Source organism: Sinohyriopsis cumingii, chromosome 13 (genome assembly GCF_028554795.1).
Source record: "Sinohyriopsis cumingii isolate HCF-2022 chromosome 13, ASM2855479v2, whole genome shotgun sequence".
NCBI classification, from domain to species: domain Eukaryota; kingdom Metazoa; phylum Mollusca; class Bivalvia; order Unionida; family Unionidae; genus Sinohyriopsis; species Sinohyriopsis cumingii.
The window spans coordinates 18,219,402-18,245,948 of NC_142973.1; the positions used below are offsets into that span (position 1 = coordinate 18,219,402).

The 26,547-nt window shown below is 41.5% G+C and overlaps 1 pseudogene across 1 annotated transcript in view; it reads left to right on the top strand.

The window, feature by feature from the left end:
• The window catches only part of LOC149785004 (putative ammonium transporter 1), an 82,764-nt pseudogene that overhangs the window by 8,951 nt on the left and 47,266 nt on the right, over nucleotides 1-26,547 (top strand). The window contains exons 2-4 of the transcript XR_016425346.1: nucleotides 14,836-14,936; nucleotides 17,591-17,728; nucleotides 18,034-18,267. The product of XR_016425346.1 is annotated as a putative ammonium transporter 1 (transcript). The remainder of the gene's footprint in view (nucleotides 1-14,835; nucleotides 14,937-17,590; nucleotides 17,729-18,033; nucleotides 18,268-26,547) is intronic.

Genomic DNA, 26,547 nt, shown 5'->3' on the forward strand with positions numbered 1-26,547 from the left:
GCTATTTCCTTCACTGGAACCGGCGATGGGAAGTTCACACTGAATTCGGGTTTCGTTGACGTTATCGATATCATACTTGTTTGTACCGGAGTGGTGTTCTCCGCGATCCGCTGAAGTAATTGAAACCCTTCGGGGTTCAGCGACATTATTATTATTCGTTGTCTTTAGTGTTTAATTTCAACAACCAGGTGGTTCCGGCTTCCAGTTGAAAATCCTCGATTTTTGACATCGCGGAGCTATACAACTGGACCATCGTGGAGAATTCAACATCGGATACGAACAAATTATCAATCGATAACGAGATCAACCCGGATAATTTCGAGTACGCGTCGGATACTATTTGATGTTTTACTGTATACTCGTTGAGTTTTTTCTGAAAACACGATGATATCTTTCTAGTGATTGCGTTGGCGACTCCAGCAACTGTTGTCATCGCGGAGACAGCGATTGGAACAGCGATCGGGGCTATCGTGGTCACCGTGGATAAAATAACACCGGCGCCAGCTACTATACCCGACACCGAGTACACGACCGCGTCGATGGCGGTTATTTTACGACGGTATTTTTTTATTTTTGCACGGTATTGTTCGGAAAGCGTTTTCAAGTTCGCGGAAAATTCTTTTGCGGTATCGAATCGATATTGATGTGACGTCGGTGATACCTCTGATTCAATTTCCTTGGTGGTCATTTTTATTTTAAAAGAGCTAGTGTTTTTAATTACTTAGATTCGCTGCAAATTCCACATACCATGTAATGTTTGCCCCGGTTAGATTTCTATCAACGGCATAAATTGTAAACAGTTCAGTTGCGTTCTTGTCTATAATTGTTGATATTGTATTGTTAAACCCGGATGAACTCGACGATAATATATTAAACTGCATCATTGAAACCAGTGTCAATCGATAAATACCCTTGACAGTTGCGGTAATATTTACTGTATTCTGTGTAGGAGTCCAATCGAATGATCCATGCCAAATTGTGTATACTGTGTTGATGGTGTTCTCATGAGGGGTTTTTATTTTTTCGAGTTGCTCTGTTATTCTCGGTAGTCCGTCTTTAATCGCTTCAACATCAGTTCTGATTATTCCTACTTCCCGCCAATGCGCGTCTATATTATTCTTGTTTGCTGCAACATTAGTTTTGATTGTTTCTATTTCCCGTGTAGTCTCGGTCATACTTTTTTTGTTCGCTGCAACATCAAGTTTGATTGTTTCTATTTCATATGTATGCACGTCTATGCCTTTTTTGTTCGCTGCAACATCAGTTTTAATTAATCCTATTTCCCGCCAATACGCGTCTACATTTTTTTTGTTCGCTTCAATATCAGTTTTGATTGTTCCTATTTCCTGTGTATGCGCGTCCGCACTCTTTTTGTTCGCTTCAATATCAGTTTTGATTATTCCTATTTCCTGTGTATGCGCGTCCATATTATTTATGATCGTTGTAACATCAGTTTTGATTGTTTCTATTTTCCGTCCATGCGAGTCTACATTATTTATGATCGTTGCAACATTAGCGCCGATTATTTCTATTTCCCGTTCATGCGCATCTACACTCCTTTTGTTTGTTGCAACATCAGTTTTGATTGTTTTTATTTCCTGTCCATACGCAGTGATATCATTTATAGTTATTGTAATCTCATCCGGCTTGGTATTTTTTTTTACCAAAGAATTTATCAAAGTTGTCATCGATCCTGTTAACATTTTTTCGCAACGGGGGTAAATTGGCCGACATCGCCATAAGATCCGAAATAGCATTTTTTATTATTACAAGATTTGGTTCGTCTGCCGTCGGGGGTCCCCGAAAAAATCTATCGACAATGTCTTGCACATCGGCGAAATGCGTTAGTATCGCCTTGAAATGAATTTCCTGCAAGTTAAATTCACCACGTAAACCTTTTAACAAATTTGACATGGTTATATAATTGTCGCCAAGTGTACTTATTTTTCCATTTATCGTCAAGATGGATTCACCCGGTTTGAGTCGTCCGTCGCTGGTATACAACGCGATAGTGTCTTCGGCGGCATCACGCTGTCGTATTAAAACGTCATCCAGCGACACATTACTGGATTTCAATTTACCCTGGCGGTCTTGAAATACAACTATTTCGCCCGGGTCAACACTGGTTAAATTCAACGTATCAGCGATTTCATCCTCAGTTAGTTTTTTTTATGTCGGCGGCGGCCGTTTCCGTGGATTCTTTCAGCGCCGAAACCGGTCGTCCCCAAATATCAATCATCGTTATTGTAAAAAAAACCAGTGTTTCTAATTAACCCGCCGGGCCTCTACGACCCCACTAGTGTATTCGTTTACAACCATACGAGGTGGTTTTCGCGATGATGAAATCGCCGCAAGTACGTTCAATACCTCACGGCCACATATCGGTGGGTCACTTAACTGCTGTGTTGGCAGCGTGGAATAAAAAACCCGGGCTGAACACGCCCGGGCTGAACACGCCCGGACATACCGCATAAACTCTTTCGGCGGGGCTAACCCGTATGAATCAAAATAGACGATCGCACGCGGATCAATCGCGTATGCAACCCAATGGGTTCCCGCTCCGGAGGACCCATCGAGGTTAATTATGCCGGTTTCAATATTCCTTGGTGCCGCCGGTAATTGATCCCTCATAAAAACACCTCTGAAGTTTTTTATCGCTAACGCGTTTGCGGCGTCTATTAAATCAAAATTAGACATTGGAGTTATAGACTCTTGCGTTAATAAACGGTTCCCGGTAGTCTCAGACCCTTTCCCGAATACCATGAATACGGGGTTCCCGGTAGTCTTAGACCCTTTCCGGCCACGGGTCGTTTTTTTTTGTAGCCTTTCCCGGTTGCCTTCTTTAATGCCATTCCCGCCGCGGTACCAACGGCTCCTAACGCCGCCGCCTTAGCCACTGCTGGTGCGGCCGCGGCAATCAACGCTGGAATCGCAGCTAACAGCGGAAATATCCCACCGGTCTTTTCCATGTTTTTAATTGCTGCGGCTGAAAAATCTATTTGAACACCCTTTTTATTCTTCATCGCATTATTGAAATGTTTTATTTGACGCGCCGTCAACGATATCTTATGATTACCACCTGCCATCTGTGACGGCTTCAGCGTTATTGTGGTTCCACATTGTTTAGCCGACTTTGATCGTAATTTCTTGACTTGACCATCGGTCAACTCTACACTGACAACACTATACGACATTTATTGTAAACGCGTTTGTGCTTTCAATTACATGTTTTCCACTGGCGCATCAACGATTCTCATTCGTCCACCAACGCCTTCTAGCAGCATTGATTTATCGCTGAGAATGACAGCAACCGCTCTATAATTGGCACCAGCCGGGGCTATACGAGCTCGGAAGTGTATATCAACGACGGATTGTCTCGTTAAATCAATAATAAATCGGATACAGGTTTTTAAAATCAAGTTGTGATATTTGCAAACCAGTGTCGACGTTTTGATCACGACCCATATACGACAGCAATCGATGATACACACGTGCGATATGGTTGTCGCCGTAATTAAGATGTATATCCTCGGATGGTTCCTGTTGTCCGTTTATTCTCAGCGAAACATCCCTGATTCCTAATTGATCAAATATCATATGGCTGTGTTCTTGACTGCCCAATCGTTCCCTATTCTGTAGCGCTATGAATATATGACGCGGGGCTGAAACACCCTGTTTTGATGCTAGGTGCCATGTAAACGTATCGGCGACGTTATCCTCTTTAGCATCAGTTGTTACCGCTAGCCAACTCAACAGCGATTTCCCTCCCTGTTCCATAAATGCTAACAATCGTGCTTCCGTGGTAACTGATGGAGTCAGCACCGGCATCCACAATGCCATTTTAGTTAAAACGACTTTACCGGCAGCGACGCCAGCAGCACGCCATATTGCATTGTTATCATCGCCCCTTCGCGTCAGCGCGATTGTATGCTTAGCCCCATAGATAACCTTCCTGACATTTCTGCAGAATCCAAATATGTGATGGAGTGGAATCGCGCATGAAAACTTTCGGCGTGGTCCTTGCAACATTCCTACTCGTGCTGCGAATCCCATATTGTAATTATCGTTAAGACTTTTTATAATATTGAACTCAGCGTTTGGTCTTGCTCTGCGGTCTGGATTGGCTGCTTCAGCCTGTGGGTTAGTTGCGGTATCTCTTTCCACCAGCACGTTGATGTACTGAAGATGATCAGCGCTATTAGCGGTGTCCTTCGCAAACATCATAGATGGGCCCGCCGATCTTGTATAATCATCCGAGTATCTCGCCAACCCAATTATCGTCGTTGCAACATCAACCTCGCGTTCTATTGATTCAATTTCTCGCCCGTCAATAAGATATCTGGCGCTCTCAAATAACGCCATGATACCGTTGTTGACGAAGCCAACTCGAACACGATGGTCATCTGCGTATGGTGCATTATCGGCGGCATTTGTCACGAGTTCTCCCTCGATTTCGATAAACGCTTCACACGGCAGAAAGTATTTACTGGTATCTTGGACCTGAAGTTCAATTCGCGATCGTAGGTCGGGTTGCGCTGCATAATAAGAATAATATTGATAATCACGGACAGAATCATCCCTGCGCACTGGGGCATCCATATCAAACGCGGGATCAGCGGTACGCGCAAACATTTTATTATTTATCATGTTGGTGTTTTCAATTGCGATTTTTTCGTCGTAGACCACTTCCCGCTATCGCGTTCATGAGCGCGTTGGTTGCCGCATCGGCGGATGGCGAAGTCGCCAACGACGGAGTCGTCGCCGCTAACGACTCTAATTTTTCTTCCACGGCGTTATTTATTACTTTACTGACATTTGCAGGCATCACTGTCGTTGATGGCATTACCGGTGGTTTCTGTTTTCTTTTTGAGAATCTCTTAGATTTCACCAATGACATTAATTTGTCCCGCGCGGCTGAAAGCGTCTTTCCGGCAACATCTCCAATGGCACTAATACCCTTATCACGAATAACATCAATAGCCTTCATCCCTAATTGTTTGGCTAACGGCGCTACTTTTGGAGCCATTCTTGTAAATAACCCCGCAATGGTGCTACCGAGACCATCTCCATAGTACGCGCGGTAAACAGGCAATCGCGAGTTTACCACGTAGACGAGTACTGGTTTATCATGGTTGTAGTGTATGATCATCCTTATTAAAAACACCAGTTTTCCAATTAATCATCCACGAGCTCGTCTATGAGCGTTCGATATGCATTAATGTCCATGATACCGCCTGTAAATAACCGCTTGCAAATATCAGCGGCCTCGTTGATTATTTCCGTAGAGTTATTTCCGGCTCGTTTTCCTCCAATTAGTACCTCTAGCCGTGATATATCACTGAGAACACTACCATGACAGGTAACACTAGCGTTTTCAACTAGACCACTACCACTTGGATACCCCTCTCCGCTTGTTTTTTTAGAACCAGCTTTTTTTTGGACGTTTTTCTCGGACTTCTCCTTTTTGCTGTTGTAGTATTTCTTGTTGTTGTTGTTGTATATCATAATCATCAATTCCTTTTCTAAATTCTTTATATCCCAATTCTTTTGTATGCAAGCGATCAACCCCTTTATTCGTTTTATACAACCAATTAATCCAGTCATCTCGTTTTATATTACTGTTTTTATACTCGTCTTTTAAAAAGTCATTTCTTGAATAATAGCTTTGAGCGGCAAAATTACCAAAAATCCTATAATCGTCGGATTTCAGTAATTGAGGTCGTTTTATTTGTGTTATAGCCTCTTCAGTGAGTTTATCTATAAAGGGAACCCCTTTTTGAGTGGAAATTTTTTGAAGTTCACCAACATCACCCTGTTCAGAATCATCAATATCAACTAATCGTTCATACTCTCGTTGGGTTTTTATATCACTGGAAAGTTGTTTTATCCGTTGCTGTGTTTGTTCTGTCTCTGCTGCTATCTTTTCAAGTACAGGAAGAAGAGGCGCCTCTTTCCGTTCGCCCTCCTTAGGAATATCTCCATATATTGCTCGTTCTGTAGCCGCTGTAACATCCTTAGTCGCTTTAGTTACCGGGGCAAATAACTGTTCACTTCCAACAGCAAAATCAGTTTGCATTTGTTGCCGCGTTTGAAGTTTCTCTCTCACTCTATCTCGTAACGGTATAAACTTTATAAGCGCTGCTAGCCGCTCTCTGGCTAGCCGAGTAGTAAGTGATTCACCTACCATTATTGTAAATTGATCCGCAATTTCAAATAAAATTTTCCGCCGGGTCTTTCCATACATCACATATATATAATGTTACATTTGTATGCCGACTTCGTCACGCGACGTGGGCACAGGTAACTTCAAGCTGAGGCTCCCCACAGGGGTTTCGTCTATGATCCTCCTAATGTTTTTAATCTTACTAGAGATCTCGCGGTGTTTTTCATAAAGCTGCCCGAGTTTTTTTCGTATTGTTTCAACGGCAGTGAATAACCCAATGAATACGCTTAAATCATTGCCATACAGGTTCTCATTAATTGTATGTTGTAATCGTTTTATAAAAGAATACTCGCGGGCTAGCGTAAAACGCCCTCGCTTCGATTGTTCGTTTATAGCCTCATAATCGGATAATATTTCCTCGCTGTTGAGCCTATCAGATAATACAATTCCTTGATTTTTTAATTTTGAAATCTCAGTTAATATATTATTGATGTCTTGGGAATCCATATTCTTATAAACATCTTATTTCTAATATCAAAAATTTTATTAAAATTTAAGTTTAAAGTTTAATAAAGATATTGGGGGTCAAAAATGACCCCGTTTTTGTATGGACAGTACAATGCCGTAAATCTCCACTCGAGTGTTGTGGCAGATTGCAGGCATACATGGACAGTACAATGCCGTAAATCTCCACTCGAGTGTTGTGGCAGATTGCAGGCATATACATATACTTAATTATGGACAGTACAAACAATGACGGGGGCGTGGTTTGCACTCAACAGAACCAAAACGCAACCCATGAAAATCAATCATGGTTGCGTAGTTGGAAAAAACCAACCGCGCACACTATGAATGATAGTGTGGGCTGCGTTTTGGTTCGTTTTGAACTTCAACGAAGGGGGCTTTATCCCCTCCCCCCAATTATATAGAAAAAAAAAACATCTGACCGTTTCCCGCCAGGCAATTGCCCGCTGCGAGGCGCGAACCCGTAAATTGTTGACTCGAGTTTCATAGTCAAACATGTTTGCATTGGACTACGGACCGCACCTAACAAATAACGAGTTTTTAAAAAATATAAGCACGTAATGCGTTCCAGGTGAACGCGCATAGGTAACTTATTTACATTGAAACAGACGACTATTTGCAAATCACGTGACAGCATAACTCTATCATGGTGACTTCGTCATACCCTCACGAGTTATCCCCCTTCAAATATGAAAATCGAATTCTATGTCCGTTTTTACTTGAGAAAGCTGTTTGATATACTCGTTCTGCAACAAATCGTACTGAGGCGCTACAAATGTCAAAATATTTTCCTGCCTCATTCATTGACTGAAATATTTTTTCCTCGTGCGTTGACGTATCAAATGATTTGACGCCCCTTGCTGCTTTTGAGTACTTACCAGTCTGGCCTTTTTTAATATTTTCACTCTGAGAGATAGCTTGCAGATTACACAGTCTGTTATTTTGATAATTAGAATCAATGTGATCAATAACGAGACTATCTTTGATCAATCCGTGGAAACATTCATAGATGATTCTGTGACAGAGATATTTTTTCCCTCCAGCAGTAAACATTAAATACCCGTGATTGTTTTTCCATCCAACCGGCTTCTTCAGTCTGCGGTTTCTAACAATACCGTCGCGAGATGCCTCGTAATTGACGAGCAGGGGATGCGGCTGAAATTCTTGGTCCATTTATATAATAATACTACTTGTCTAATTTATTATTTGGTTTAATTATAAATCTTTCAACATAGTCTTGGGGGGTTTTGATGACGGAGTCAGCGGTGGGGTCAATGACGGCGTTTTTAATTCGTTTGTCATAATAGCGTTTTAGTTCCCTGTATCGCTTTCCGCCACAATTAATACACAACTGCGATTTTCCTCTTACACCAACGTGACAAACCAAGCACGGGAGGGGGCCAAGAGAACCATTACGAACGCTTTGTAAATGATACCCGCAGAATTCACCTCTACATGATTTATTGCACGGGGTTATCGACCTAATCATCAACCATTTGCATTTATTCATTATACTATATTCTTTTATTTAAATACTTGTTTTAATTATATGGATGAGTTTGAGAGATTAGCAGTAATTAAGCCCTGGAAAAATATTAAGTTCAATCTCGATAGAGTCCTCAAGGACACACCAAAAGCGTTAATAAACGATAAAACCCTGTTGAGTAAAATACGCGATTGTATCAATGAATTCAAACGTGATGGTGCATCTCATAGTTGGTCAACATTTCGAATTGATGGTGTTGTTGATGCTACCATGAACGACAACCGCGCAGCAACGATAATATCACAACTTGACGGTAAAAGGTATTTCTTCAGAGTAAAATTCATTGTCCGGGTGGAATCAGGCGATTGGATCATACGTGATAAATTTGAACCAGTTCTCAGCGACAAGAAAACAGTCACTGTCAGCCGCGACTCCAAGCCGGGGTTGTTAACCGGAATTGACAGACCATACTATGAACGAGCGTATCCTGAAACAGCAGTTGTTTATGGAATATACCCGTTAAATAAGAAACCTGATATCGGAAAACTGAAACCGATGAAACAGTCAACGGGGATAAATTGTGTAGCAGAACGAATAATAGAGCATTTTACAAATGCATGTCGAGGAAACAAATTGACTGATTTACGACGTAGCAAAATCAACCAGTGGGAACTAACCGTAAAAGAGCGTGGAGCAACCATCAGCGACATAGCGAGATTAGAAACATCGCTGAGATTTCCAATAACCGTTACAACGATAACCGGTGAAGTATTATACGAATCGAAGTATAAATCGAAGGGAGCCCCAATCAAAATTATTGATCATAACGAACACGCATGGACGCCCGCGATCACAATATTTCCACGGGATAGAACAGTAAAGTATATACCCGAAGAATTCTCCCGGGATGGTTTTCTCGCGGAGAGGAAACTATTTGATGCTATTGCCTACTTGTGTAAAAACGACCCTGTATCAGTGTGGTTACTTCGCAGCGCTGAAAACGATGCGGATACCTTTGATCAGTTTGTAAGACCAAACGGCGAATTATATCGCACTGAAGCATTTCACAACAGGATGAAAAAAACCGCCATGGAATTTGAAGAGCATGATGAACAACTGCTAACAAATTGTTTTACGATTCCATCGGTTGTAGCTCATGTTGCAGCAAGGAAAAATGCGTGGAGACCAACGCGCAAGGAATTTCTGCCGGATGTACAATCCAGTTGTTTGGAATACTATCACGGTGGACTATGGAACACTGAATACAGCCGCGACGCTATGATCTCGGTTGATATGGTTGCCTGTTATCCAGCGAGTTTTCTCGGGTATGGATCCGCCGCTGAGTACTTTAGACGATTTGGACACCCCAGTCATGAAATGACTCGTGTTGCTATTAATGGACCACTGCCTGATTTTGATTTAACCGGATTCGCTCGCATAGTATCATTTGAATTCGCGGCAGGACTCCATCGCTGTTGCTATATTTGGATCGGTAGACACATGGCTGAAAAGAAGTGGCTGCCAATAGCGCTGCTACGGTATATGATTGATTGTAGCATGCTAGTTTCGTTGATTGTCAGTGACGCGATTATATCATACCGGGCACAGACTGAAGTCTGGTTAGCAGAACCGGAGCGTCTAGATAGCATAATTGACGAGTCCAGAAAAAACATTGATGCCGACGAGGAATATATCATCGAATGGTCCAGGAGGATATTTAACCAACGAAACCGCGAGGCAAAAGATCTCGATAGAAGAATAATTGGTAAGTTCACACAAGGTGGAAAAAACCACGACTACAAACGATATTGCTCACGGCTGATTATAGATGACGCAGAATATGATTTCGTAATCAAGGACGCAGTGGCAAAAAATAGATACGTGAACTGCAAAACAGCTTTCTTGTCCAATGGAACGAGGTTGGGTACAGTTGTTACCTACAGCGATGGAGACAGCCCGGCGTATCCACATTTGAGGGCGTCTATGCTGGGTTATGCCGCTATCAATTTATTCTCGATGATAAATAGATTTCCCGATACCGCGGTTAGAGTAGCCGTTGATTCGTTTTATGTTGACGTAAAGTACAAGGAAAACGTAGCCGAGTTTACTAGTCCGGACGAGAGTTGGGGTATATGGAGAATTAAAAATGAAATACGACGCGATTATTCCCCGTCAGCAGATGTCACCGTTGAGAACAACTACTTACGCGGTGATAAATTGTCAGAATGGTCTAATGCACCATCGTGTTCTGATCCAATTTGTAGACATAAAACAGTTTATTTAAGCGGCTGTGGCGGGTCAGGAAAGACGACTCGGGCAATTGAATTATTTCGAACGCGGGCAAGTATAATCGTGCTTACACCGACCCATAGACTAGCGCGAGAGATAAAACAACGAAATGTTGACGCCGTTACTTATCACAGCTTTTTTCGATACAGCGGCGGTGAGTGGACTCCTGATCGAATGGGGGAAAAATTTATTCCTGAGGTTATCATCTGGGATGAGATATGTACTGTTTCGTTAGATACTTTACAAATGTTTCTTGAGTGGTTGCTGCGCGCGAATACAGCGGTGATCATGTGTGGCGACCATGGCCAACCACCACCATTTGTCGGCGAGGGTCCACATGATTGGTTAAGGGGTTTTGTGGACTATTATGAAGAAACCGATACTGATTACCGAGCACTTGATGAACAACTGCGCGAGGTTAAAAAATTAATCAGATTACAGCCGGATAGAGTTCAATGTGAAATAATCCGCGAGGTGATTCCGGAAACGCCGTTAAATGAATTCTGGGAAACATGGAGACCAAACGATTTGATTGTAGCGAGTAGAAAGATAGTCAGAGACACACTTCAGCGGAAGTTGTTTGCGTTGCATAAGGAAAAGTTTCCAACACGTCCAGTGTCGTTGTGTTATAGACCCGCTGACACACGGCGGCAGAACATTGAAGTTGAAATCCCGGGCCTGACAGAAAAACAAATTCTCGTGCTGAATGATATCGTGCTCGTTGATATCAGCGTCGTCGAGGACGCGCTACGTGCTGATAAATCCCCGTGGACGCTAGGATACGCAACAACAATACATTCCTCGCAGGGACTAACCATCACGGACACAATTGTTTGGATGGTTGATAATCGCATCGAATGGTCGAATCTAGTCTATCTTGCAGTGTCCAGAGTACGAAGGATAAATCAGCTTCGAAGAATTGTTATTGACGAAGCCAGTGACAAAGCCAGTGACGGAGTCATCGATGCAAGCGTCATTGATAGAAAACTCTCGGGTTACCGCCAACAGGATAAAAAAAAACAGCGGCGTTTTGATATTGATGCCGAATTAATAATTGCGTTACGACAACAACAGAATAATCACTGCGCAAGTTGTAATTGTGTAATGCGCTGGCGTTATTTGGATAAAGACGCTCGCCAATTTACCGTGGACAGAATCGATAACAGTCTCGGTCATGTTAAAAACAATGTGAGCTTGACCTGTCTTGAGTGCAATAGACGCAACGGCGCTAGTTAAGACCACGCGGGGGTAATTGAGTATCGTCAGGTATCACTTGTAGTTGCTCGCGTGTAAATCCGCGCTGAGGAGCAGTTGAATCCAGTCTGTAGATCGGTGGTCTACCAGTTGATCGTGTTATCGTTGATATGTTATGTGTGGTAACACTCCAAATAGGATCGGTAGCCCTTTTTTTTACCGCCTTCAAGCTCTCCTGGTTCATATAGATATCTCACGGTGACATTGCCGAGAATCGGCTTGGAAACGCTATTTATTTTTGATCTTTTGGGTATATACTCGTATTTAATCGCGTCGCTGGGCTTCATGTTGATTGCTCGGGTAATCTCGTTATTTAACGCTGCAATTACGCCTGGCAACCTTTTGACCCATTCACGAGATCGTTTTTCTTGGATGAATTCCTTCGCGTATTGATATCCAAATAACCGTTCAGCGAGAGTCCGATTGAATCGTTCAACAATTGCCTGATCACGATGTAGCGCAGTATGACCTCGTCGTACCGCGACGCTATGATGTTTCAGCGTTGATAAAACAGCGCCGCGAAATTCACTACCGGGATCAACTTGTAATAGATTTGGCCAGCGCAGAGGCCCCCTTCGGTAAATCCGCTCAAACGCATCGGCTACTTCAGTTGCTGACTTTGTTTTTAACGGCTCCGCTTGTTTGTATCGACTCGCAACATCAACTACGGTTAGCGCGTATTTGTAACCGTTGTCATGCGGCAAAAATAGTATATCAGCCTGATGAACTTCATTAGGTACGCTGACATCAAAGCGCGAGAAGTTGATTTGTTTAGGCGGTGGTAGATAAATTTGCCATATAGCCTGTTTGGATAACCAATTAGCCGCAGTGGTCTTTGTTACCTTTGCAGCGCTTGCAAGCTTACCAATTGCGGCCTTCCCCTTCCAGTATCCTCTCGGAGAATAATAGATGGATTCCATGTTGTTATTAATTACCAGCGTCCATCATTAATTTACCTTTCATAGCCGATTTTACCAACCATGAGGCCAATTTTTCTTTGACGGATTTATCAGGAATAGCATTTAACGCGTGAATTAATTTTACGTCCGCGATATGACGCTGTTGCAGATCGCTACTTTTGTAAGCAACATCATGAACATGACACGCCTTATCGATAGCGTTTATTGGATACTCACCGGGTTTGGGCTGATTTTGATCATCGAGTCTGATATCTAATCGTGTTCCGGGGCCACAGTAGCTATATCCTGGGAGGTGCTTTTCTCCTGGATACTTTGCCCACGGTGTTCCGGGGAGTTTTGATAACCTGGCTGCAATATCACCTCCTCGCTTTTTTTTAAAACATCCCCGGGTTTAATAGAAATAAATCTAAATTTCTTTGTACCGCATTGTGCACACTTACCAGTAAGGGCCGATCTGTTATTTCTTGTTGTAACGGTTGTCATATCATTTGTGCCAGTACGCACTCTACACTTCACACAATATAAATCCATAATTTATGTATAGAGATATGAATATAATTGATTTTTCGGCGACTAAAACAAGAGAACCAGTTAAGCATGTTGCAGCGTTACCAAACTCGATCCGGATGATTATCATCGGACCATCTGGATCCGGCAAGACGCAATTGTTACTCAATTTAATAATGAGATGGATGAAGTGGGATAAGTTGTATTTGGTTGCTCCTAGCGTAGATGATCAACGATGCTACGAGGTGTTGAAAGATTTCAACGAGAATGCATCAGCGATCGCTAAAAAAAATGTTATTGAGTTTATTACAGATATCAATGATGCACCAGGTATTGATGATATTGATGGCGACGTTAACAATCTAGTCGTGTACGATGATGTTATGTTAGACAATCAAAAAAACCCAGCTAGGATATTTTCCAGAGGCAGGCATAAAAACACTGACGTGATATATGTCACTCAACGGTATACTCAGATTCCAAAAGTAATCAGAGATAACTGTAATATTCTTGCTGTATTCAACGGCGTTGATACACACACGCTACGAAATATTTGGCAGACATGGTGCGGCGGTGACATGGACTTCAATGTTTTTCGAAACTTTTTTAGTCATGCTCAGTCGACCCCACATGGATTCGTAACGATAAATTTACATGATCCTCGGACACGATATCGTATCGGACTTGACCAAATATTCGGTTAGTTGTAAATAATTTTCATTGTAAATAGCCACTTAGCAGCAGGGGGGGGGCGATGACATCGACGCGGTCGTCGATGTGCTTACCGGACGCTGACGACGCTGGGGATCGACGCGCAGAAGGTGTTAATTAAACCAAATGACGTCACCATCGTGTAGGATGGACCGACGTCGTTTTTTTTTTACCAGCGCTGATTACACCGGATCCGCTGAGTGCAGAAGTAATAATTAAGCAAAATAACGATTGGACAAAATGTCCGATTCGCCCCCCCTGCTGCTCTTTATTTAACCAAAGGTTTTCAAATAAATTCAGAGATTATTTGTTTTCATTAATTAAAGATTAATATTGAAAATCTTGTAAGTTCTTTGCTTTGCCTCTTTCTTAATGTTATTTAATAAGGTTCTGACCTGTTTGCATTTACCCTGTATTGAGCTGCTTTCACGAATATTAATTTTCATATTTTTTCGAAAATTACATTTGTGCAAGTACTTTAATTCGTGGATAACGTAGGAGTCTTTTCTCACAGAATAACAAATTTGCATGGGCTTGGTGGTTTGTAGCAACCACTAAATCCACGAAAGTAGTATTCTGCGAAAAATAATGAAAAAAAATTGTGAAGTTACCGGGTCTAAATTGACGTTTTACACATTTCATCTTTGATCTTAGTTTGAAAGCTGATTTGTACCGTATTTTTTCCTCTGGTCGTATGTGTCTCATTTGTTTGGTATACACGTATGTTGTTGTTGTTGTTCTAGGGTTTAACGCCATTTTTAAGCTCAAGATAGGCTAAACATGGCGGCCAGTATAACTGGTGGAGGAAGAACCCTGAAAAACCCAGGCAAGTGCCACCGACCCACGAGAAGCTAGGTATACACGTATGCTCTTTGGTGATAGGTAAAAGGTTTAAACAAAGCAGCAACGTCAAAAGAGTCCTTACAAAACTTATCCCATTCAAAACTGAATGATGTATTTTATACACGTTTTATCTTCAGGCTTTATATACCCACTGGTGACTCATTGGACTTGGTGGCATAATGGATTTCTCACCAACGGAATAGATTATGGAGGCGAGATTGGGAGGGTTGGATACCAGGTTAGTTATATAACTAGCTCCTGAGTGGGAATCCATTGAAGACAAGGAGTATTCGTAAATACGGCCGTCACAGTTGCAATGATTCCGATGCTCATTAGTCCTGACCTGTTTATTATTAACAGGACTTGACTGTTCCAAGCATGTTTACTTTAGCTATATATAGGAGACAGTGTATTCGTTTTTCAATATGCTACTGCGAACGGCGATTTACTGGGAACAAACAGTACCTGACATATGCTAATATCACAGCGTTGTCAAAGGACCGACAGTCCGTTCTGCTGCTTACAAAGGTAACTACATACTTTTTATGTGCATATAAATGACCCCCGGGTGTCCGAATGATCTAAGGCTCTCAAATTTACGGATCATGCACACATCTCACCTGTGTCGACGTGGGACCGAGTCTCGGCTTGAGGTTCGGTGCTTCTTTCCGTGGCTTTCCTAGGAATATTTATAACCAAATGTAAAATATTAATGTTTAAAATCATCACAATACTTTTTGAACGTGCAGAGTGTAGAGTTTGATCAAACTCTTTATTTAGCATTATTACAACCAAAATGAACTCAAAAGGATTTTAAAAAAGAAATATGAAGTATTACTCTGGGACGTTTATCATTTATAGGTGTACAAGTCTGTATAATATGTCACACACACACACACACACACACACACACATATATATATATATATATATATATATATATATATATATATATATATATATATATATATATATATATATATATATATATATATATATATATATCTTGTTTACCGTTTATATCGGGACACGATAAAATAATTTTTTCTCTTCCTGTCCCAGAATTTATGGTGAAATGTTTTTCAACAAGATATACATCCCAAGACTTAAAAAACGAAAAAAATTTTGTTTTGAATTTGTGCTCCCCCCAGCATGGTACAATAAAAAAGATAAACAAAACACTTATTTGAAAATAAAATGAAAGAAACCAACCTTGCATTGTTATCGTTTGTTCCTTCTTTTTTCAACATGCGAAATTTATTTTAAAAAAAAACATAGCCACGAACTACGTGTATGTAGCAGATGCCGGCTGGCGTATGCATCCTTACTGTAGTGTGCATCTATTATGTCAAATAACAAAATCGCAAATGAGACGGGAATATCACCCGATTGATTGAAGGCACCTGTCATTCATGCATGATACGTTATAAGGTGCAAAATGACCGAGATTGTATCGTATCGAGGTTGACTATAAGACGGTATCTCGCAAATAAAAATCATTATTTGAAAATACATTCACTGTGAGTGCAAATGATAATCTTTTCGCTAGCATGGGTTACAAAAGTATTATTAAAGCAAGTAATTGCTGTGTATACTATTTACCCTACAATCATCAATGAACGTTGGTATCAATTATGATTTTATACGACAAACAAATAGAAGCCCGGGTGATGAATAAACACAACTGACAGCGAGTAATAAACTCATTGCTTAAACTTACCGACAGGATATCAAATACAAAGGTTTTTTTTATTACAAAGCAAGCCAACCCCAGAAATTGACTTTGGATTCTTTTAAGTGTGCCGCTTTTTTAATGTTTTTTTTTATGACGTCCACCGACATAAGGAAGCCAACTTTCGTTCCTTTGGATTCTTTTGAGTGTGCCGTTTTATTTTTATAAATCGGTCGACTTAGGGAAGCCAGCATTGATTCCTTTTACCTGTATTAACGGGAATTTCGAAAATAAATTGAAAAATGGAACAGTTTTGAAAGCGACACAATCATGTACGTCGTGTACGCATGTCGATATAAGGCTGAACAGTGAATTAGTTTTCAATATTTTCACCTAAATGTTCCCTATCCCAAGTTTATTGTGTTTCATTTTTCTACAACAAGAAGCATTGTGGGGATAATGGTACGTAATTTCCGATTGGCGTCCTCCAAGGTGGGAAATCGTAGCTAAGGGGAAGTAACAGCGCTGTATACTTCAATTTCGAGTGATTAAATTATTATTTCTTCTTTGCACTTGATAACGTTTTAAAAATTCTTTTTATGAGAGTATAACTACTTTTAATCATTTAATGCAGATCTGATGAAAAAAGAAATATGTTAGAGTATGGCCGGTGACCTTCAATACATCCCTGTACATTTAAAAGAGCAAAAATCGATAATATTAAAGACGAAATCTTGTTATTGTTATAAGAACAATAAACAAATTTTTATTATTATCCCATGTGTCCGAGTAGTCCAAAGCGCTTATCGATACGGATTACTGCCGTCTCACCTCTGTCTGCGTGGGTTCGTGTCTCGGGCTCGGCCAATGTGGGTATGTGAGAAAGCTTGCCAGTAGCTTCTCGTGGGTCGGTGGTTCTTTCCGGGTCTTCCCTGGTTCTTCCTCTACCATTGATACTGACCGCCATGTATAGCCGATCTTGTGCTGAAAAATGGCGTTAAACTCTACAACAACAACAACGACAATTATTATTATCAAATTGTCTGTCGTTCTTAGTCCTCCAACATATTATGCAGCTATGTTTTGTAACATGTCGTAAACTGCAGAACATGCGTTCTATTATAATATTATAAACACATCATAATTGTCAATATTAATAACCAATCAAATAGCAACAAAAACATGTATCCAGTCTAATAGTTGCTTCATATATTTACCAGGATTTTTCCGGAAGTGGAGTGGTGCACACGATAGGGGGCATGGCTGCGTTTGTTGGGGCGGCAGTACTAGGACCGAGAATCGGCAGATTTGACCCGGTGACTGGAACAGCAGTCTTTATCAGAGGGCATTCTATTCCGGTATGTTCTCAGTTTTTCTTGTCCGGTAAGTTCTCTTAATTTGTACATTCGCGCTTTGGGTTCGATCCCCGGTAAGATCTCAAAACTGCTAAACAATGTTTTGGCATTCTGTTACAAAAATGGACGTGCATATACTAAGCATATTATTCACAGGTAATGGTACATAAATGTACACAGATGATTCATTGATTTTCCTACTAAATCAGTTTTATTTACCACGTTCAACAACACTTAATTACTAGCTTATGTTCATACATACAAAGATATCCCCGTTTATAATTATAAACATGTCATGTATTTTGCAGCTTTCAACTCTAGGTGGTTTTATTTTATTTTTCGGCTTCTTGACGTTTAACAGTGCCTCCCAGATGTCCCTTAGTAAGGCGGGTGACGGCGAAGCCATTAGTCTCGCCATTGTCAACACCATGATCACAGCAAGCTTCGCCTCCTTTACTGCGACCTTCGTCTACCGCATACCCAGGTTTTGATCTGGTGCTTGGTGTATTACTGCCGCCAGTAACGGTGCAATCACCGGAATGGTAAGATTCTGAGCTTGTCTGCCACTCAGTTTATCTTCGTGTTTATTTGTGCTTTTTTAGGGGTCAAAACAGTCGCCAACAACCCATAGTAGTAATAGGGGATACCCTACGGACAATGGGACTTTAATGTTAAACTATGGGGGTTGTACCCTACGGACAAAGGGAATTTAACATGGGAAATTTAACATAGGAATATATAGGAACAATGGATTGGGACTGTCTACGGACAAGGGGAATTTAACATGGGTGGGATACTCTACGGACAAGGGAAATTTAACATAGGAATATATAGGGACAATGGATTGGGACTGTCTACGGACAAGGAAAATTTAACATGGGGAATTTTAACATGGTGGGACTATAGACGGACAAAAAGGTATTGGGACTGTCTAGGGACAAGAGGAACAGGGACAGCGATAACACAGACAACAGACATTATACAACATTCAAATAACTATACAACACACTAAAAAAATTTTGAGGCAAGAAAGCAGATCTTTTCGAGGCATATGAGTGACCCTGAAAAGGGCCTTCGGGTTCTTCTATTTTCTCCAGTTGTTCCACCAGCTACTCACTTTCCCAATGATTCCTTTCTTCTTCTTTTGATCCTCTGCTATCCAGTCAGGATGACCCATGGCTCTAAATTTTTCCTGGTTCTTCATCCAATTCTTATTCAGTTGGTCAAACTCCTCTTTCTTTTTTGTTTTCCTTTTCCTTTCTCTCTTTTTCCCCAGGTATCTTTAATTTTCTTTACTTCTTCTTCCATTACCTTTTCATAATTTCTTCAGCTTTCTTTAGTCTGTCCAGTCCCTTTTTGACAAATGACCACTCTGTCAAATTGAAGATATCATTCATAAAACATCTCACTTTGATAACAATATCAAGGGTCTGCTTCAACGTTCCGCCTCTTACATATATAGGATTGATGAAACCTCTCAACTTCTCCACTTCCTCTTCTATCATCCCTTGTATGTTATCTCTGGCTACTTTCAGGCTGTTCACAAAGTCCAGGCTGCCTGGGAACCTCCATTATCTTTCAAGTCTTTCTACTACATACTCTACCATCCAATACCAAATATCCTTCGAATTGTTGAGCAAGCGTATTGCCATCTTGGTTTATTCAAGGTTGAATGGCGCGAACGACGAACGCTTTGACTTTATATTTGTCAAGCAGGGACTTGAAGGAAAACATCCCTTACATTCACTTCACATATTATCTACTATTCACACACGCGAAGAAGAAAAAAACTAACCAAAATATACTATCCACACACGAGACGGAGAAAATCAAACCCAAAATATATTATCAATAACCACAATATACTATCATGACAGAAGTGAGGAGCAAAAAAAAAAAACAAAAAAAAACAACAACAACAACCCACAAATATACTATCCACAAAGAATAAAGGAAAACAACCACACATTCTACTATCCACACAAACGTACGCGAACGCTTACAAACCCCAAAAATCTGCTATCCACACAAGCCTATGCTCACTTACACAAACACACACTACTATCTACACAAACGTACGTCAGCTCATACAAACACACACACACACACACACACACACACACACACACAATCACATCAGTAAATGAGTGATTGTTTGTAATCACACAAATTGGCAACTTGAATAGTCTCTTTTCTAAAGAATTGGGGTAGTCCTGAGAAGGGCTTTTTTTTAAAAATCCAAATGCACTTGACTAATGCTGGCATCTCACAGGCCTGGCACCACAAACACATCTCCTACTCCACTCTTGCTCCCAGTTCAGTCTTGCTCTTAGGAGCGAAGAGGCTGGTTGATTGGCTTCAGAATCCCAATCTTCCGTTTGTGGGACTCTGAAGTGTTCTTGTCTTTTATGCCACACCCGTGGATGACGAATTTGTGGTACTACTAGTGTCTGCGGTACTGGTCCAGGTTGTGGTAATGCTGCTAGTGGTTGTTGTGGCTCTTGTGGCTGTGGCTGTCGTGCTGATGTTGGTGCTGCCTGTGGAGGCGTCCTCACCACAGGTTTTACCTCACAACTTTGCCTCAGCATGAGGTTAGGTAGGATTCTTTCTTCCTTCCCTTTCTTCTTTTTCCTCTCTTCCTCTTCTTCTATTTTCGCCTCCTCTTCGAACGCCTCCATTGCCAGCTCATCAAGGAGCCACCTGGCATATTCCAGGTGCATTCGGAGTTCAGTTAGTTTCGCTATTTTACTCTTTTTCTTCGTAGTTGACTGGTCAACGATGGGTAAGCAGACTGACGAGTATTTCCCTTTATATGTCTAAAGCGCGGACGTGAAGGAAAACATTCCCCTGATACCAAAACGTAGAAGACGATATCATCACCTCAAAGAAACATGGAACGTACGGACTTAAAAGAAACACTCACTCACTTTTTACTTACAAACATTAATTAAAATTTTGACAAGCTACTGAAAACCAAGGTTTTATACAGACACTTCTAACAGAGATAAAGAAATGAAGTCCTTATAGACACACTTCTATTTTTCTAACTTACTAACATACTATTGGCAATTGAATTAGTATCTTTTTTCTAGAGTATTGGGTAACCCTGAAAAGGGCTGTTTTTGTGGACGAGGAGCTATGACAATCTGTTATTGTCTAAGATTGCGTCCCCGTCTGGCGGCAAGCTTTCCCACAGGATAGAGTCTGCTTCTTTGGAAAGAGAAGGATAACACTTTGGTGTCTACACGGCAGTCGACAAAATCTCTGTCTGGTTACTGCTGCTGCTGTTGCTGCTGCTGCTGCTCTCTCTGCTGCTTTTGAAGTCTGTACTTCTCCGTCCATTCTTCTTTCTCCTTCTTTATGTCCTCTCTGAAGAGCTCTTCTATTAGGTCTTTAGTCACTTTCAACATTCTGACATTCTCTATCTCTGCAGGTTTCGGTATCAGATTTTGTCTGACACGATGCAAATTCACGTAAGTTTCGTTCAACTTGGCTAGTCTTGAGCACATCTTCATAGGAGAATGAGTCAACAATGGATGGTCAGACTGGAGACTTCCCCGCTTTATATGGTTAAAGCGCGGACGCGATCGAAAACTTCCCTACACTTTTTAGAGTCGGAACCCTAAAATAGTTTGATTTGAGGGATAGAGAGAAGTCAAAGAGTATGGTTCATGATACAAATGGCAAACAAACGACATAGGCATTTTTTCAAAACAAAACATTTTTATTCAAATAACTAACATGCAACAATGAACAAGCAACAAATTTGTTAAAATTAACACTCTAACAAACAACAAATCTTTTTTCAAATAACAATCTATTTTGGACAAGGTTGACAACATTGTGAACTGAAGTTAGACTTCCAGTGATGGAAGTAATTGGGCCATTGATGTACACTACGTTTCCTAGCTAAAGACAAAAGATAACCATAGTGGTCACAAAACCATCGATCTACTTTGTCATCATTTCTAGAGGAGTGACGATCAAAATAAGTCGCTAAATGTTCTAAAGAATATCCCAGACTGCGTTGATGAAGAAAATACGCACAAAAGTGTCCACACACCATGGAATCTGTGCCTTGTAATTTCACATTATTCAATCGTGTCGTCTGAGCATTTTTTCTTATAAAATCCATGATATCGTCTTCCAAAGGGGGTAAACCATACGAATCAAAATACTCCTCACAACCTTCTTTTGGAAAGTAGACGGCTACCCAGTGGGTTCCTGGGAGATGACTGTTGTCCGTGTTGATGACATAAGCTTGATGGTCTTGAGGTTTGCGATGAGGTAGTTCTTCTTTAGCGCACACGACAGGAGTCCAAGAAGCAGTGTACGAACTGTGGTTCAAAAGATAATAAAGTTCCAAAGTATTCATTTTTTTCTTGTTGTTTTTCTTCACAGGTAATGATAAGTGATCAATTCAATCCTGACTTTCTGTTTGAAAATGTCTGACAAGTAACCGTTTCTTCCTTTCGTCTCCGCACTCTGAGCTAAGAGAGCTTCGATGTGATGGATCTCTAGAGTCATCAGTGGAAGAAATGAATGATCACGCAAGTCTTTTATACCACTGATGCAACACGATTTCTTCAGAGATGAGACTCCAAGCTTCGTCCAGATTCTCGTCCAATTTTTCTTCTTCACTCAACATCACGCATTTATTGTTGAATTTGACTGGGATGATCTTTTCGACATCCATAGCAATCTTTCTTGATCAATTCCCTATTTTTTCTGCCAGGTGTTTGGCAAGACAGGAGACTAAATGTTGTTCTTGTTCTGGCCATCTGGAGTTCATCACTATGTCCTTCTCGTATTTGTCTTGGGGTTCTGCTTCCATGTCCAAAGATTCTCCACTATTCAAAGAGGGATAACAGTCTTACATAGCTTCTAATAGTCTAGAATGACTTCTCTTAAACTGTTGATTTCTATGGTATTGTCGAATACGGCATACAGGATGACGTTCACCGTGTTGTTTACAGGTATTGGCTTTGCAAACTTTAGTTCCACACAAATCTGGCCGGATGTTATAGGGTGGAAATGTCCCTCGTCGCTGCCTTGGTCTTGGGTGAAATCAAAAGCCCACAAAGTGTAACCTTCTGCATAATCCTCGTACGTAATACCGTGACTAGTGTTGGTTCCTAACTTTCCTGTGGCTTCGTACAGGGACAAGTACGATGTCAAGTAATTCTTCTTCTTGTCACTAAAGTCAGGTTCGAAAGGTCTGGTAAACAAGGTTTTGCCGTCCCGACTGACTTGATCTTGGACACATTGTAGTGCTGAAACTCAAAAAAGGATTTTCCTTGAAGGCTCCATTGAAGGCTGTATTTTTGACGATACCAAGGATCAAACGTTTGTGTAACTGCCCTTGGAACAGATGATCTTCGATCATGGATTGATGTTCAGCGGGAGTGGTGAAAATTTTCACTTCCACACGTCGTAGCGGATATTTGGCGGTCGTTCTGCTCAAAGTGTGACTGATGTCTTTTCCCACTTTAGGTAACACTTCCACACGTCGCACGTAAAGTCTGCCTTCTTGGATGATGGCTTTGTAATAGACAGCATCACTTATCAAATGGAAAGCGACACTGCTACGATTCAGTCTCAGGCGGATATCCACACCCTTCAGCAAATACTTCTCTTCCAACCACGTCTAAATGCTAACGATCCATCAGTTCTAAATGTTTTGTTGGGGCCTTTGATTTTGTTTCGTCAGGCATTGAATCCCACATTGTGGTGGGGGTCTTTATCTGTAATCAAATCGGTATCGCCAAAGTTTCCCGCTGTGTCAGGTTTCCATACCACGCAATCATCCAGATGGGTGTTCTTGGCCTCTTTTCCGTACGTCAAGAGATTTTCCAGGTACGCTCGGTAAGGGTAAGTGTCCATGCTACTACTGACCAGTTTGCTATTCAAATACAAATCTACTCCACTGAACAAGGAATGCATGAAATTGTCGACGGGGGCTACTTTATCTTCGTCCTTGATATAGGGACCGTCTGTGGACGTGTCGATCACTTTCACTTTCAAGGACAAGTAACTCCTTTTCAGATCGATGTAATCTTCGGGCTGTCCTTTGATTTCAAACTCGAAGGGAGCTGACCCTGAGTCTTTGACAGAAGAGATGGGATGAAAATCGACCCATTGGGATTCTTGCATTGTCATCATAGTAGGTGGCATGGCAAAAAGATCCAGCTCCGACTTGGAATGGGCACAATACTCTCGGTGCATCATTTTTTGTTTCTATGATAAAAACGTCTAAGTCTCGAGCAGTTTTTCTTTTCTTTGTCTTTTCATTTTTATGAGTGTGAGGTCTTCTGAAGGGGTGTTTTCATCGTCTCTTTCTGCCTTGTCCTTGCTGTGGCATCAGGGAAGCGGCAATGCCTGACTCAGTAGCATTCAGGGCATTTATAGGAGTTTCTCGTCGGCCCAAAATGTCTTTGCCTATTTGAAGCAAGACATTTTTGCCTGCTCTCAAGAAAGCTTCTTTAGGGTCTTGTTTGTCGATGATGACATTTTGGAGAAATTCTTTACGGTGCGTCAATGCGGCATCTTTCAAGGCATGCAATCCTCGTGTCACCATCGGTTTCAACACCTGAGCCACCGAACGAAAGGCTGATTTCAACATATCTCCAAAACCATGTCCTCGATGTTGAGCGACTCCTCGGTACACTGGATACATGACTTACAATTCGTTAGAGAATCGTTTTCGAAAATGGAGTTTCACGGTGACTTTACCTTCGGAGAATGGAATATTTTGTCCCAGATATCCTTTTATAGTAATGTTGACAGTGTCAAAATACGACTTACTGACAGGTAAATAGTGAGGATGTACAAATTCGCGGTGAACATGATAGGTATTTCCACTTTCCTCGTCATTGGTCATGGTACTATCCACTTTGAAAGGAATAACACGCAGTAACGGTACGGAGGTGTGTCCCACCACGTTATACTCCACCACATCGGAGTACACAAAGATCAAATTAAGTCCTTCGTTCAATTCTACCGGGGATCCAAAAGCCCTGTAAAAATCCATATTACTGTTGATTTTGGGACCAAAATTGTGTGCTTCCATCTGATGTTCACTCAAAATTTCAAATAAACTACTATTAAACCTGAGGGACAATGTGTCGATATCCTGAAATTTGATCATGAGGCGTCGAGCCACTTTATGATACTCAATCTTTACACTTCTTTTGGCCTTGTTCACGGCTTTGCCAAAGGCTAAGTCGAACCTGTCCGCAATGGTGTCCACCAAATGTTCACCACTAAAATAATGACCTGAGGTATTTTCAGCGTGTAGATGCTGAATGATGGATTGCTTGCTGCCTTGGTGTCACCTGAAAACCCGATTTTATTTATTTCTTCTTGCAATTGGGCGTTCAATATTTCGACCTAGAAAGTGTTTTGCTTTTCAGTGATGTTTTTGATTTGTGTAGGGTAAATCATTTCCACCAAAGCGAGTTCCCAATCGGCTTCGTGATATAACTGGATGGCCTGAGGTGATTTGGCCGTGTAACAACACAAATTGTTATGTTGAAACACCTCCATGGAACTGTGACTGGGTAAGGTTAAGTAAAATTGGCTATAATTGTTCATAATTCAAGAGTTCTGTGGTTGTCCGAGGGGTCACTGGAAGTGAGAGGAGTGTCTCCGCCCAAAGTGTGGTTGTTTTTATTGGAGTGGTGACTAACGCTGGATGCAAGGTTCCCGTTGTTCCCGTTCGAGGAGTATTTCAGGGAAGGATTGGGAAGAAGGTAACCGATGCAACTGCTCAATAAAATAGTCCACAATTATTTGTCTCCTTGTTGCAAACTCAAATTGGCAATGGCCGCACCGATGACACAATATACCACAAAGATTTGGCAGATAAAGACGATTTGCGTTTTAGGCACACGTTCTCCACACCACACTCACAAGGGCTGCTTTTGTAGATCTTGCAGAGAAGAACTGGGTGAAGAAGTGCTCACTGAGGTGGTAGCGGTAGCTGAGGCTGTGTGGAACGGCATGATGGTCACTTCTTTTTATAGTCGATGACTTGCGAAGCGTCGATCCAAGAATCAAAACTGGTAGGATATCCTTTCCAACGCACGTTTGCTTCTTTGACACGGCGTTTTACCACTTTACGGGTTCTTCGTTCAAGAAAGCTTTCGATGTCGTACATGTCGTCTTCTTTTCTGGTCACACGTTGTAACTCAGGCAAGTAAAACGTTCCTTTTAACACTTCCCCCTTCATGTCTTCCAATTTATAGACAGCAGGGTGACGGCCATGCACTCGTCCAGTGACACAAAACAATTCGGTGGACCATTTGGGTAAGTAACCTTTGTCGAAAGTGCATTTGGTTTTGCCAATGCGCATCCAATCTCCTACGTCCAACACTCCACTTTTCTTGGGGACAGCCACCGTCGGGGCCGTACCAACCAGGCGTTCAGAAACGGTCACTTCGTTGTCGGGAGTCACTTCTTGTGGGGGTACGTCCGATGCTTCGATGGTAAGATTGGTTGTACGCTTGAACCAGGTGCGATAAGACGTCGATGTGCTTGAGAGTGTGGTGATGCGTAAAATATTTCCACATGCGTTCTTTCAAGGTACGTTGAAAACGTTCCACGATGCTGGCTTTGGTTTCGGGATTCTCGGTGGTGAAAAAATGAATGTCACGTTTCTTTAATTCTTGTTGGAAAGCTTGGTTCAGAAATTCGGTGCCTTTGTCGGTTTGCCATCGAAGAGGGTGACGACCACTGTGTTTCAGCACCAACTGGAGGGCTAGCACTAATTAGCTGCTCGATTTGGAAGTCATTGGCGCGACCCAGGCATCAACTTGATGACA